Below are 15,604 nucleotides of genomic sequence, written 5' to 3'. Positions count from 1 at the left end.
AAACGTCGGGTGGTGGAACGTACATTTGGACTGCTGAAGTCAAGGTTTTGGTGCCTGGATAAAACCGGAGGGGCCCTGCCATACTCACCCGGCAAGGTATGCAAAATCGTGGTTGCCTGCTGCATGCTCCACAACCTGGCCTTGCGCAAGGAAATTGAACTGATCATGGACCCTGCAGACCAACAGGTTTCTCCGCCTCCCATCCCACCCATGTCCAGTGATGAGGATAGTGGGGAGGAAGAAGGTGTGGACCAGAGGCGTCAGCTCATTTATCGCTACTTTCCTTGAATGTGAGAAACTACCTCTTGTGCTCAATAGGTGATGTATGTCTGCTGGTGATGGGTCGATGTGGTGTGTGAATGCTGCCTGTTCTGTTATCTTCTGTTTGCACATGGGTGTGGGACATGGTGTACCAGCAATGCTCCCTGATATGTGTCCTGTGATCCGCTTACTTTGTGATGATTGTGGTTTGTGGGATGTTGCAGTACGTTGTTGTGTGATGGGTGTGATTCAGTTTCCTGACCTGTGCTTGTTGTTCTCTGATTGTCCCTAGGTCACTCACACAGAGCCATAATTCCAAACAACATTGATCCCTGCACCTGCTGATGACAACAACTGAGACAAACCTGTATTTAAACATGGAGGTCACACAGCCTTGAGTGTTTCCGTGAGTTGTATTTACAGAGTGTGGATTAGTGTTAGTACATATTTACAAATAGGTGGTGGAGGGGAAGTGTGAGTAGAAGGTCATGTCAGATGACACCACCGTGAGGACACCACATTGTGTGATGTACACCTAGTCCACCAGATGTGTGCCAATGCTTGGCAATGTGGGGCAAGATAGTTCACTGAGGGAATGCCAGGCTCAAGGAAGGGTGTAGTCAGTGCCGGCCCCTCTTCGTGTGGGTGGCTGGTGCATTGCCACTGCTCTGTCCTGGATCCAGCCTCGGAAGGCCCCTCCGTCTTGGAGCCGGAGTGGACCCAGCTGTGGGGGCAGGTTGTTCGGGGGCCACCTCCCTGTCAGTGGCCTCAGGGGATGGTGGCGGTGGAGGTGGTGTCCTGTCCCGCTGGCCACTTGGGAGGGGGAGGTGGTGTGGCGCGGGATAACCACTCCCTCCAAAGAGTTGTTTGCTGCCCCACGAGGTCCACCATTTGTCTCATATGGTTGTCCATGGACCACAACAGCTGGCAGGTGTCAAGTGAGTCTTGGCGCACCCGATCCGCCTGTGCCTGCGACCGCTCGTACGACGCTTGCACTCTTACAATGGCATCCAGGGTCTCGGTCCCAGAATTGAGTGGGTCTTGTCCCCTACCTCGCCTTGCACCTGTCCTCCTGTTCGGGAGCTGTGGCCTCACCTGTGTCCTTCCCCGTCCACTCTCCCTGCTAGCCTGTGATGTTGATGTTCCATCATTGTCATATGGGTCAGGCAGGGTGGCACTGGCAGGAGTGGTGGTGGTGGTGGTGGTGGTGGTAGCTGCACAGGTCACAATGGCAGTAGTTGCTGTATTTCCACTGGCCGAGGTGGTGGAGCCAGGGATGTCTGGGGAGCCTGATGGCCCTGAGAGTGTAGTTGGACCGGCATCGTCCTCCGCACTCAAGTTGTCCAGGGAATGATCACCGGAGAGTCCAGGCTGTGAGGGGGCGGACTGGTGCTGGCGGTTGGTGTTTTCCCCTGTAAAGTCTCGGTCACCTGAGGGACAAGAATTTAAGAATCAATGCTGTGGACATGACAGGTTTGTTGTTGTTACATTTCAATTTTCTAGGGAATCAGTACATGGTTGTTGGTGTAATCAAATTGGTGTGGTACACAGTACTGGGCATTATGGTGGTGTGAAGGTGGGGAGACAATACTTGGATGTGTGTGGTCCTGTCCTGCTATTGGATGGTGCCCCTGTGAAGACGGCTACCTACATGTAAGTTTGAAGAGTGCGATGCACTGGTCAGCACATGGTAGGCGGACTCAATCTTGCTCTGGGATGGGACATGGGGGCCTGTTGGAAGTTGTAGTGCTGGACCCACCCCCACCCCCACCCTCCCTGGAGACATGGGGGCCTGTTGGGAGTTGTGTGATGGACCCATCCCCACCCCCACCCTCTCTGTAGACATGGGGGCCTGTTGGGAGTTGTAGTTCTGGACCCACCCCCACCCCCACCCTCCCTGTGGACATGAGGGCCTGTTGGGAGTTGTAGTGCTGGACCCACCCCCACCATCCCTGTGGACATGGGGGCCTGTTGGGAGTTGTAGTGCTGGCCTCTCACCCACCCACCTACCCGCCCTGTGGACAAGGGGGCCTGTTGGGAGTTGTATTGCTGGACCCACCCCCACCCTCCCTGTGGACATGGCGGCCTGTTGGTAGTGCTGGCCTCTCACCCACCCACCCACCCACCCATCCACCCTCCCTGTGGACATGGGGGCCTGTTGGGAGCTGAAGTGCTGGCCTCTCACCCACAACCCACCCTCCCTGTGGACATGGGGGCCTGTTGGGAGTTGTAGTGCTAGACCCATCCCCACCCCCACCATCCGTGTGGACATGGGGGCCTGTTGGGAGTTGTAGTGCTGGACCCACCCCCACCCCCACCCTCCCTGTGGACATGGGGGCCTGTTGGGAGTTGTAGTGCTGGACCCACCCCCACACCCACCCTCCCTGTGGACATGGGGGCCTGTTGGGAGTTGTGGTGTTTGCTGATTGACCACATGCAAGCCTGGGAACGTAGGTGGCTATATTTGTGGTTGATCATGGTGGGTGCATTTGAGGCCTGGGCTTGACATTTGGGTGACTGTGTGGTCCACATGCATGGATTGGAGCCTGGGAGATGTGTCTTAGCAGTTGTGCAAGGCAGTACATGACAGTGTGAAAGTGGTCATTGGTTTGGAATTACCAGCCTCAACTCCCTCTTCTATTCCTTCCAGACTCTCAGGGTGCAGTTTGCCTAGCACCTTCTCCTCCCATTCGGCGTATGGTATTTGTTCCGCGGGTCCGCCACCGCCAGTGTCGTGTGCCCACAGGTGGTTATTGGACCTGATGCCTTTCACCCTTTCCTTGAGTTCGTGCCACCGCCTCTGGATATCGTGTTTGGTGCGTGGCACGGTCCCTGAAGCATTCACTCTGGTCACTATCCTGCCCCACATAGTGGTTTCAGTTGCCAAGGTGGTCTGCTGCACTAGGGTACCGAACAGATGTGGTTCGACACGGATGATTTCATCCACCATGACCTTCAACTCACTCTCTGTGAACTTGGGTTTTTTCTTAGGGGCCATGGTGTGTGATGTGCAAGGTGTTGGTGGTGTGGGGTGTGCAGGTGTGTGGTATGTAGGGATGGTGTTGTGGGGGTTTGTGTGCTGGGTGTGTTGGTGTGCAGGTTGTATGTGTGTTTGTGTGTGTCTGTTGTGTGTGATGTGCTGCCTCTTTCTTCCAGCTGTGCTGTGATGTAAAGGATTGTGGTAATGGGAGGGATTCCTTTTATACTCTGTGTGGTGGTTGTGTCCCAATGGTTTTTAGCAATCAGGTGTTCTGTGGGTGTGGAGACTTGGGTGCTCTTGTTTGTTCTGGGGGGGGCATTAGGGCGTGTAGTTGTTGGGGGTGGGTGTTCCAGGTAGGTGTGTGTCCTGTTTTTTTGTTTACTATTTACTTCCGTCCGCCATTTTTGTTTCGGTTTGACGGCAGGGGTGATGTTCGTTTAGTCCTTCCGCAGCCAAGCTCCGTTTGTCAATGCTTTTTTTCCACGGCGGTCGAGGACGGTGGTGATTTCCGTTGGGATTGCGGGGTTATCCTAATCGTGCGGTCGGACCCTCCACAGGTCTGCCGGCAGTTGGGCCTGTTTCCGCGGTCGTTGCGTCCGCGGCGGAAGGTGTTTCTGTGGTACCGTGCACGTGCGGCGGTCTTTGATGTGATCCGTCCGGTGCGGTCGGTGTGTGATGACAGAAATATCCTAATCGCACCCGCGGTTTATCCGCGGTACGGTCGGCTTTATATTTGCTGCGACCATGGCGGTCGGACCAGTTTTCGTCCGCCATCGTAATCGACGTCTATGTTTAGTTTCCGACTACCGACGAGCTCCATAATCCTGTCGGAAACCAGGTGGAATGACCGCCCGGTTTGGATTCTGACTGCTATAATCCTAATAAGTTGGGTGGAATTCAAACCAAGGATATCGGTCGAAAAGCCTCCGACCTTTGGTCAGAGGCTTTCCGACCGACATCCTAATGAGGGCCCTAAGTATTTTAAACTCCGAATATGAATTATTTAATAAAGTATTGGCAGCATGAATGATGCCCATAGCACAACAAATCGTCTATAAGGAGTACAGATTTTTACTGTGTAGATTGATGGTTGCCAAGCCAAGCTAAATTGCTGAGGCTATTGATTTTTTTTTTTGAATAATGATTCAAAAGTGGCTTTATTGATGATCAATGTCGAGAAGTCTTTTTATTCAGTGAATTTAGAAGTGCTATTTTTTCATGCAGGCAAAATTCGTGTTTCCTAGCCAATTTTTAAGAATGCTTTGGAACATCTGAACAGATGCCAAAGCTAGAATAGTGGTTAATTCGAAAAATATAGGCTCAGTAAAATTGCAAACCAATCAGGGTTGCCCAATGCCCACAATCTTGTTTGCTTGCTTTATTGAACCTTTGGTAGCCAAGCCATAATAAGGCTTCAGCAGCCCCACTACTAGATGGAATGGCGAAAATAAAACGTGTTGCATATAATATCATCTTGAATTTAAAAGCCGAGAAAGCCAATATTCAAAAAGCTTACGATGAAATCCTAGAGTTTACCTTTTTGGGAGGGGTATAAAATTAACCACTCAAAACCAGAGCTCCTATTGTTTGATGTGGAAGCAATTGATCTGCCTCAAAATCTCCAGCTAAAATGTGTCTCCCAGCATCCAGTTCATTATCTGGGCATGTTTGTAACATCTAACTTTGCCGATGTGTTTCAACTTAATGATGCTGCTCCGTTGAAGAAAGTAAAATATTTTTTGAATAGATGGTCGTTGCCCCCATTATATTTGATTGGTTGCATCTCTTTCATCAAAATGTCAATTTTACCATTGCTTCTATTTTTTTGCTAATGTACCAATAAAAATGAATACCCTATATTTTTGGGAAGTTGATTTCCTTTTAAGGAAATTTATTCTGTATAATTAACAAACTAGGGTCCAATTTAAAGCTTCACAATTAAATAAGGATCATGGGGAACTAGCCCTAACCCATCTTCAGGACAACTATAAGGCACCATTTTTAGAAACTATCTCCTGAAGTACTCATGAAACGGAATTTTCAAATGAGGCATGCTCGTTATGGGTTGGCATCCTGTATCAGTCAGGTTGAGCCCTTCACCTATAGAAGTTGGTTGGAGTCGAAAGCAAAGCTGAGTCCAGTAATTGAGGAAGTGACGTGATGAGACAAGCAAGTGGTCAAGCGAGCGGAGAGTAGCTGTGTGGCGGAGCGGGTGCTGAGCCGGCGACCGGGTGCTGCACTGGCTGCAGGTGTAGCCAAGTGAAAGTTGAGTCAACGGAAGGCTGAGAGACTACACACCGAGGTTGGAAGCCTCCTACACCCCATACCTCACACTACCTCATGCTTGTGAGTCAGGAGAGAACAGCAGGATCAGACGGGTGAGATTAGACCTGCAGCTGGGCCAGTGCGGCTTTCACGCCTGCGAGCGCAGCTATTGTTCTCTTCCGTTCTGCTCCTCTTTACCAGCATCAGCCATACTGCTGCTCGCGTTGATGTTCCAGGGGGAGAGCGTGCCAAAAGGAGCTGGAATGAGTTGTCCTAAAAGTCAAAGCAAGCTGGGAGCTTGCTCTCCTAATGTGTCTAAACATCCGGACCCCCCTGACCTGATCCGTTCAGTCCATCTAAAGCTCCTGAAGGAACACAGAATGAAGGTAGGCTGGCCTTTTTCTTCACCCTAGCCAGCCCAGCTAGCCAAGGTAAGAGAGGGGAGAGTACTGTGAGGTGTGAGTGTGGCCGTCGTACCTGGCGGCCAAGGAGTGAGAGCCCCAGGCGGTCTGTGGAGGTGGCCCGGCTAGAGCCAGTTGCAGCCGGAGGAATCACCTGCAGTGCCTCACTCATCAGCGGCCAAAGAAAAAAGCATAACTTGGATATTCAGGACCGGGGAAGGAATTGTAAACTAGGAGTGTTGCTTTCTTCTTCTCGCCTCCCACTGCACTCACCTGACAGGCATGGAGGGGCAGGCCAGCAATAGCAGTTCTAGCAGTAGAGCATGGCAATCCAGCCCCATCAATTCCGTTAGCCACCTATAAGGCACACGGAAATACTGTTGAACCGCAGGGTAAATACTTTTACGTTAATCTTTGTAGTACTGAGACTTACCTGCAAAAGAAAGGAGTTATTCTCCAGCAGCTCTCTTGGATTCAAAGTAGTAATCTCATTAAAAAAAGGAGGTATATTGGGGGCCTAAGTACATACGTTTTAGTGATCTGCAGTTAAGCCTGGTGAATCCCAGCTCCCTTTCCCTGTACATCATAGCCTATAAGAAATTAAGAACTCAAACAATTCACACGAAAAGACTGGGCAGGGAACAATCTGCAAGAAAGAGCATGTGCAAAGCAGCCCATATTACAGCATTGTCCAGAAACGCTGAAATAACAATTTTTACCCCAACATTTCAAATATGAGCCATACAAACAAGACATTTGAACAGGAAAATTTATAGGGACAATACAATGATGCAGAAACAGAACCTGAGAAACCTAAGGACAAAAAATTAATAAAATCCACTAAAGGAATTGAATTAAAACAGGCACTTGAGTATACAAAAGTAGTTGAGTACTTGGAGTACCAGGAATTATCACTTCAAACAACATATGCAGTATCATTTCCAATACCAGATACAGATTTTATTTTACCTGATATAAACTATAATACTGGTCCACCACTCAAGGTATCAAAAACAACAAAGGAGAGACTACAATTATTTAATAGCACTCCAAGCAATATCTCTGATATAGACGTAGATCGTTCACAGTCACTGGAATTCCCACTGTTTACCACTTTGCAATCTACCAACAGGCAAGGTCCGGTATCCAGTGCTCTATTTACACTAAGAGGATTCTGGAATCAATATTGGCTCTTTTAGAAAATGATATGGAGAATTCTGATCAGATCCAGGAAACTCAAGCAGGAATACTGTAGTACTTAGTGGACCAGAAGAGGAAAAAACAACTTAAGCAAAATTCTCAAAATTCCAATAAGAAAAAAGGCAAAATCGAGGGAGGAAAAAAGCAAGGCCACAAAGTATCATCATCATCTGAAGATCACTCACCAGCCAAGACACAAAAGGTGACCCAACAGATAGAACTACCCCAAAAAAAGGGAAAAGTAAGAAAACTGATGAAGACTCCCATCGTAAATTATTTAAGGACCCCGTAAGTGAAAATAACATACACAACGTCATCTCATTTTTCCCAATCTTCCCAAAGGTCACCAAACCAACTAATAAATAAACAAGAAATGATGACACTGGGAACTTCAGCTACAATCAGGTTAGGGTATACGCTAAAGAGAAATTAAAATATAAACAACAAAAGAGTGAAAAAAAGTATAACACCTCAAGTGAGAACTCCTATGAGGGAAAATGTAAAACCTGGTGAAAAAACACACATAGAAGTTAATTGTGAAAAGAACCCTCACTCACCAACCTAGTGGTGACATGCTTCATCATTGGGTTCCCACTGGAAGGACCTAATGTCCTTCCAGTGTGCTTCAACGCATGATTACAGCGGAGCTGGTTCTGTTGTGTGTTGATGTAGTGAAAAAACCAAATTGTGCTAAGTGAGTGCAAAAAAGTTTAAAAAATGCGTAGTTGTGACTGTCAACTACTTTATTAATAGTCCAACCCGCATTAGTTAAAAACTGGTGATATTTGGACTTATAAATAGGTTTCGTTAATTGGAAACCCTTAGTCCTATGTAAATTTAGTCGGTCAACATGTTTCAGCTATCAGAGCCATAATCGCTCAGCATTCGTCAGGACCATAAATGTGATCCTCCGGCGGTGTGCACACACTAAGGCGCACCCAACCGTGAGGATATTGGTGTGAAAAATTAAAAATTTAATAAATTACTCACGGCTTTAACCATGTAGGCACATTCAGTAATTTACTGGAGCCAAAAAACCTGTGAAAAGGAAACAAAGGAGAAATAACAGAAATAAATCATTCATATGGTTCTGTTTAGACCTTTGAAGATTCATAGTACAGTATTTCCATACTTGATACCTTCACCAAGTAATCACCCATATCTGTGATATGATACATTCATGCAAGCAAATATCGTGCTCTGAGTGCCATAATATTCGTCACTTAATGGCATTATATTGTTTAGAAACATGACTGGTTTTTACAGAGTCAGTTACTGTGTTCCACAGGACTATCATTGTCAAGAGAACTACACGACGTTCGGATTATTCATCAGGACCGAACTGTCCCTCAATGGCAAAAAATTGGAAATGAAAACCATATGCACGTAATTTAAAAAGCCCAAGAATTGGCCTAAATGGAACCCCAACAGACTCCGTTATGTATTAAAACATGGAAGATAAATAAATGAACCTCTCACAGAACTCACAATTAGCGATTCGATTCCGCGCAGCATGGGCGGACACGCCAGGGGTTTTCTTCAAGCCGTACAATCTAAGATCAATTGGGAAAGCAAAGTCAATGTCTCCCCAGCGTATATAGAAATGTTATCTTCATCTATCCGATCGTAATTCTCTTCGAGTAAATGACCCTTCAATTCTCCACTTACTGTTTAGTAGGCGACTCCCCTCTGGTGACCTAGCCTTTCAATGCCGTGGCCCGAATGAACACCGAGCTCGGGCGCGATAGTTTGAAATAGCATCGTTCGCGGTACACGTGACAAAGACACGTGACTCGCTACTCGTGATGTTTTCTTCAGATTGTTTAAAGGGGCCCGGAATGTTTTAAGCTAGGACAAATCACAAACCTTTATTGTACCATCCTAAAACTAGCACGGACAACGGACAGGGCATATTCAGTGCAGGTAAAGGGATTTCAAGTCACTCAAGTTAGAGTGATGAGTATTCTCATTCGTGTGGGTTCCTAATAAAGCCCATGTAATAATATGGCGTGCAAGCATGATTATATTCAAAAAACGGATGCTACAATGACCTTATTATTAGGACTTAAAGGATGTTTTGAGCTCTTAATAAAAGCACTGCTATATTTAGCTCCTCGCGATGCTATCAGCGAAGCAAAGGCCAGTAAATGCTCCTTAGTTGTAACAGGCAAACCTAGTCTTTATTATTACAAGTGTTCTCATACCTTGGAGTTAATATCAGTGGTTATATGTGCTCTAAATAGTAAATATTCCTTTGTAATAATAACTGAGCACTTTGTTAGTATTTCAAAGCACCAAGTGATATTAATATCTCACATTCAGAAACCTAAAACGAGTGGACTGTAATCCTGTTTAATAGCACCTGCTACCCTGTTTGTGGTCCCAGATTGCTCTGTTTTGGCTAGAATAAATGTGATTTAATGGAGAGGGACAGGTGTCCACTGTTTACTTCAGAATTGGAATGTGTGGGGAACGTATATGTACAAACTCAAGTGGAGACCTTGATGTTTGTAAACTTTAACGTCTCAGCACAGAACTCCACAGAATGTCATCATTCAGTCCTGAACGGTGACTGGACAGACGATGGATCCATCGCTGTTTTTTCTCGAACAGGCTCCTTTCATTGCCACCCACAACCCGTTCGATGATGGTCCAACGCATATCGTTGGGTGTGTGATTCCTCTCAATAAAGTGGTTGGTCAATTTTGTTGCATTCCTCTTACATCGGATGCTACTCCGATGTTCACAGATCCTCAGTTTGACGCATCTAGTCGTCATTCCCACGTAATTGAAGGCACATGTACATGTTATTAAATACACCACCTTGCTAGTATTGCAGTTTGTATGACTGCGTTGTTCCCATTGTTTTCCCGGTTCGATATTTAGGAACTTGGTATGAGTAGTTAAATGGCAAACACTGCAGTCCCCGCATGGGAAGTGACCCATCACTGCTGGGAGCCCCCAGGCATTCAATACTGTTGCTTCCTGTTCGTTCTGTTGTCTTGCTGGACGGGTGTGGACTAGTGAGTCTTTTAGACTTGACGCTCTCTTGTAGGAAAAAAGGGGGTTGTCCCACTCAAATTGATTGCTTGTTATGATTTTCCAGATCTTTTGTATGCAGCGGCTTACAGCATTAGACAGAGGATTAAAGGTAGTTACGCATGTTAATGGTACCTCTGGTGATGTTTCTTTTGGGCATGAATCCAACAGGGCATCTCTGTTTTGGTTGGTGGCTCTCTTCCGACTTTTGAGGAGGATCTTCTTTGGGTAGCCGCGCAATTCCAGCTTTTCAGTCAGTTCATCAATCAATCAATCAATCAATCAATCACAGCATTTATATAGCGCACTACTCACCCGGAGGGTCTCAAGGCGCTGGGGGGGGGGGGGTCTGCTACTGCTCGAACAGCCAGGTCTTGAGCTGCTTCCTGAAGGCGAGGTGGTCCTGTGTCAGGCGGAGGTGGGTCGGAAGGGAGTTCCACGTCTTGGCGGCCAGGTAGGAGAAGGACCTTCCTCCTGTGGTGGCTCTTCGGATGCGGGGGACGGCGGCGAGGGCGTGGTTGGTCGATCGAAGCTAGCGTTTGGGAACGTAGAAGTTGAGGCGGCTGTTGAGGTATCCTGTGCCTTGGTTGGTGTAGGGCTTTGTGTGCGTGGGTGAGGAGCCGGAAGGTGATTCTCTTGTTGACCGGGAGCCAGTGCAGGTCTCTCAGGTGCCCGGAGATGTGGCTGCGGCGGGGGATGTCCAGGATGAGTCGTGCTGAGGTGTTCTGGATCCGCTGGAGTCTCTTCTGGAGTTTGGCGGTGTTTCCGGCGTAGAGGGAGTTGCCGTAGTCCAGACGGCTGGTGACGAGGGCCTGGGTGACCGTCTTCCTGGTCTCGGTGGGGATCCATCGGAAGATCTTACGTAGCATGCGCAGGATGTTGAAGCACGACGAGGAGACGGCGTTGACTTGTCTGGTCATGGAGAGGGAGGAGTCCAGGATGAAGCCCAGGTTGCGTGCGTGGTCTGTGGGTTTGGGTGCGCTGCCCAGGGCGGGGGGCCACCAGGAGTCGTCCCAGGCAGAGGGAGAAGATCCCAGGATGAGGACTTCCGTCTTGTCCGAGTTCAGTTTCAGGCAGCTGTTCATCATCCACTTGGCAACGTCTGTCATCCCTTCGTGTAGGTTGGCTCTGGCGGTGGCGGGGTCGTTGGTGAGGGAGAGGATCAGCTGGGTGTCGTCGGCGTAGGAGATGATGTTGAGGTTGTGCTGGCGTGCGATGGTTGCGAGGGGGCTCATGTAGACGTTGAAGAGTGTTGGGCTGAGCGAGGAGCCTTGAGGGACGCCGCAGATGACTTCGGTGGCCTCCGATCTGAACAGGGGGAGGCGGACTCTCTGTGTCCTTCATCTGCTTGCATCTTGAAATCAGCCATTTCGCTGCAGTTCCGCCTAATGCGGAGGTATTGTCCGAACGGAAGGTTTTCCCTCAGAGGTCGAGGTTGAAAACTAGAAAAATGCAATAGGTTGTTTTTGAATGTTGGTTTGTAAAAAGTTTTTGTTTGGATCAGATGATCTCGTTTTTTTTTTGTCACGTCAAGGAAGGTGATACTTTCTTTTGCATACTCATAAGTGAATTTGAGGTGAGGATCACAGGTGTTAATCCAGGTAAAGAAAGGAAGTAACGTTGCCTCTTCACCTTTCCATATCTTGAGGACATCGTCTATATAACGTTGGCATAGAACGATGTTGGAGGCAAAAGGATTGTTCGGGACCAAGATGTGTTTTCTCTCGAAACTATAGACATACAGTCCTGCCACCGAAGGGGCAAAAGTGCTGCCCATAGAGGTCCCTGTTACTTGAAGGAAGATCTTGCCTTCATATTAAAAAAAATTCTCTTAAGTGCTAATGTTGCACAATCCACTACGAAGGCGCGAGTTGTTGCAAAATTCCAGGTGGTTTGATCTAGAGCCTCAGCTACCACTTTAATGGTCTCATCTTGTGGTATGCAAGTGTAAAGGCTTTCGATATCGAGAGTGACCAGAAAGCATGGTTCTTCTGGCATCTCGATTGTGCGAAGCATCGCTAGCAGGCTCTTTGTATCCTTTTTGTACGTCTCTGTAGATTGTATTATTGGCTTCAAAAAGAAATCGCTGTACTGAGATATGGGTTCTAGTAGAGACCCGATACCAGAGACTATCGGGCGTCCAGGTGGTGGCAGGATGTTCTTATGCGTTTTAGGTAACGTGTAAAAATACGGTACTTTCCCGCTTGAGGACGTCAAAAAATCAGATTCACGTTTTGATATCCAACCGTCCCGTTCAGCTGTCGAAACAAGTTCAATAATCTCATCACGGAGACTCTCCGATGGATCTTCTCTTAGGAGAACATAGTAGTTGTTGTTATTACTCAATAATCGTTTGCATTCACGATCGTAGTCCAGTTTGTCCTGAATCACTATGCCTCCGCCTTTGTTGGTGAAGGTATCAAGTCTGGAAATACTGTACTGTGAATCTTCAAAGGTCTAAACAGAACCATATGAATGATTTATTTCTGTTATTTCTCCTTTGTTTCCTTTTCACAGGTTTTTTGGCTTCAGTAAATTACTGAATGTGCCTACAGGGTTTAAGCCGTGAGCAATTTATTACATTTTTTATTTTTCACACTAATATCCTCACGGTTGGGTGCGCCTTAGTGTGTGCACACCGCCGGAGGATCACATTTATGGTCCTAACGAATGCGGAGCGATTATGGCTCTGATAGCTGAAACATGTTGACCGACTAAAATTACATAGGACTAAGGGTTTCCAATTAACGAAACCTATTTATAAGTCCAAATATCACCAGTTTTTAACTAATACGGGTTGGACTATTAATAAAGTAGTTGACAGTCACAACTACGCATTTTTAAACTTTTTTGCACTCACTTAGCACAATATGTTTTTTTCACTGCATCAACACACAAAAGAACCAGCTCCGCTGTAAACAGGCGTTGAAGCACACTGGAAGGACATTAGGTCCTTCCAGTGGGAACCCAATGATGAAGCATGTCACCACTAGGTTGGTGAGTGAGGGTTCTTTTCACAATTAACTTCTATGTGTGTTTTTTCATCAGGTTTTACGTTTTCCCTCATAGGAGTTCTCACTTGAGGTGTTATACTTTTTTTCACTCTTTTGTTGTTTATTATCATTGATACTAGGGGTAAAAGAGTGAATATTGATACCCTAACTCTCCTGTTGTTTGACTGAGAAATTGAAATAGAAATAAAAGCCCTAAAAGGGGAAAAGTAATAAGGAAAATTATTATTTAAAAGAAGCCCCACAATGATGTCATTGAACATTGCTGGGAAGATTTGGAAAAGTTAGCACTAATCCTGGAAAGTACCCTTGCAATAGTGACTCCTAAAAAAAATGGGCTTTAAAAACTTTGTATATGGTGTTCCGGCAGGGGCTGTGAGAAGGGGCCACACAACAGGTGGACTTCTAAACCTTTTAAGGGAAGAAATACAGCAGGATTTGGAAGTAATTAACATGTTTCTCATGAATGTCCAATGCATCAAGATTATGTACTGGAAAGAAAGTTTGGACGCCACTCAAGACCTGCTAATCTTTAACGTTTATATCGCCCCAAGATGCACATTTGATTCTTTAATGATAAAAACATTGGAGAAAATAGAATCAGTAATAGAATTGAAAGGGTAGTGTCCCGTAATTCTTACAGGAGATTTCAATGGGAAAATCTCAAATGCACTTCAGGGAAAATGGGGGATTTATGAACAAAAGGAAGCATGGTCAATCCCACTACCCCTATTTCCAGTAAAGATAAAAGCAGACAAATGTGGGAAACTACTTCTTACTTCAGTGACTCCAATGAAAGGAGTCATTCTAATGGAAGAGTAGAAGGAGATGTCCCTGCTGCTTTTACAAGAAAACAGCTGCGGCCCATGGAGGGAGTTGAGGTGGGGCGAAAGGCGGGGCGGAGGAGGGGCAGGGTAGGGGATGCTAAAAACTGGAGTATGGATAATTGGAGGTGAGTAAACAATTTAATTTATAAAAACGAATTTCTTAGCGCGGGCTGCATCACATTTTGCGATGCAGGGCGTGCTACGAAATTCGTTTTATTAATTACATTGTTTACTTACCTCCAATTATCCATACTCCGGTTTTTAGCATCCCCCACCCTGCCCCTCCCCTGCCCCGCCTTTCGCCCCACCGCAACTCCCTCCACGGGCCGTGGCTGCTGGAAAAGGTATCTCTAGCTCCTCAATTCTAGAATACATAATTTGTAGTCATGATTTGTTTTAAAAGCCCAATCAATAAATATAAAAATGACACAAGAAAGTGATCATGCAATTCTGTATTTGAAAATTGAAGTTTAAATGCATTCTATTCCCAAATGGTTCTTAATGCAAGTGAAGGGCACCGCTGAAGTAGAACAGAGAAAGGGTAGTTAGTATGGAATTCCAACACTAACAACAAAATGAATTATGCAATTATCTCCTCACAATTAGATCAGTATAAAAACCTATCTGATTCCATAGCAAGATATGAAGACACCTTTTCTACAGTTGTGGCAATCCTTCAGGAAATATCGAACGGCCAGGAAAAGAGCTCTAGGTATCCAGAAAGAAAGAGTCCAGATTACGAAACAACTAAGTTTAACAGATTGATCAGATTGCAATTCCAGCACTTTCGGGGATCAGACCGAAAGCAATTATAAAGTTCAAAACAGTTCATAAATGTAAAAAAGAGAAAAAACATCAAGCTCAAAAGGACAAAACCTGGGTTGACATTCGAACAGCATTAAAACAGAAAAATAGCAGGACATTTTGGATAATTGCAAAAGAAACAGGAACAAGGAAACACCTGCAAGATTGTCCGGTTTCATCATTTGATTGGGAAAAATATATTTATGAGCAGTACAAATCAAATATTTGCAGGAAGATATAAGAGAATGAAGATTCTTTAGCCCCAACAGTTCGGCAAATAGCCCATTACATAAAGGTCGCTAAGTCTTCTGCAACAATGGGTCCTGATAAAATTCCAGTTAAAGTTCTTCAAACTAACTCAAAAGAGTGGAGTAAATTCTTAGCCACCCCTATATTCCTAATGTTATGCCTCCGGTAAAATTCCTAAATTGTGGAGCATTGTGATTCCTCTTTTAAAAAAGGCCCTAAGACAATTCTCAGCAACTATCGCCAATTCGCCTTGGTGGATGCAACAGGGAAGATCTTCACGGACAGTGTCCTTGACCACTTGAAGGAATGGGCTTTTACTAGAGGATTGATACCTCTGACTCATGTTGGGTTCCGCCCAAAACACTCGGTAACAGATAATATTGTGGCTTTACAGACGATCATAGAGAGGGTCCTCGGGGCGAATAACGGTGAGTTATTGTATAAGCACGTGGTCTGCAATACAATGATGATTTATTTGTTATATGGAGGGGTTCAAGAGAAAGTGCACTCAAATCTGTGACTGAAATCAATAGCAATGAAATTAATCTCAAATTAATATCGCCAATG

General features: G+C 46.0%; 1 long non-coding RNA gene across 1 annotated transcript; it reads right to left on the bottom strand.

Annotated features, from left to right (window-relative positions):
- Positions 1-667: 667 nt before the first annotated feature.
- Positions 668-8,660, bottom strand: LOC144770134 (uncharacterized). Its single transcript, XR_013598808.1, has 3 exons — positions 8,596-8,660; positions 8,098-8,145; positions 668-1,691 (listed from the first exon to the last, which is right to left on the bottom strand). It is a non-coding gene; the product is annotated as an uncharacterized LOC144770134 (long non-coding RNA).
- Between the last annotated feature and the right edge of the window lie 6,944 nt (positions 8,661-15,604).

This window comes from Lissotriton helveticus, chromosome 1_1 (genome assembly GCF_964261635.1).
Source record: "Lissotriton helveticus chromosome 1_1, aLisHel1.1, whole genome shotgun sequence".
NCBI lineage: Eukaryota > Metazoa > Chordata > Amphibia > Caudata > Salamandridae > Lissotriton > Lissotriton helveticus.
This window is presented reverse-complemented; position numbering and strand designations above follow the sequence as displayed.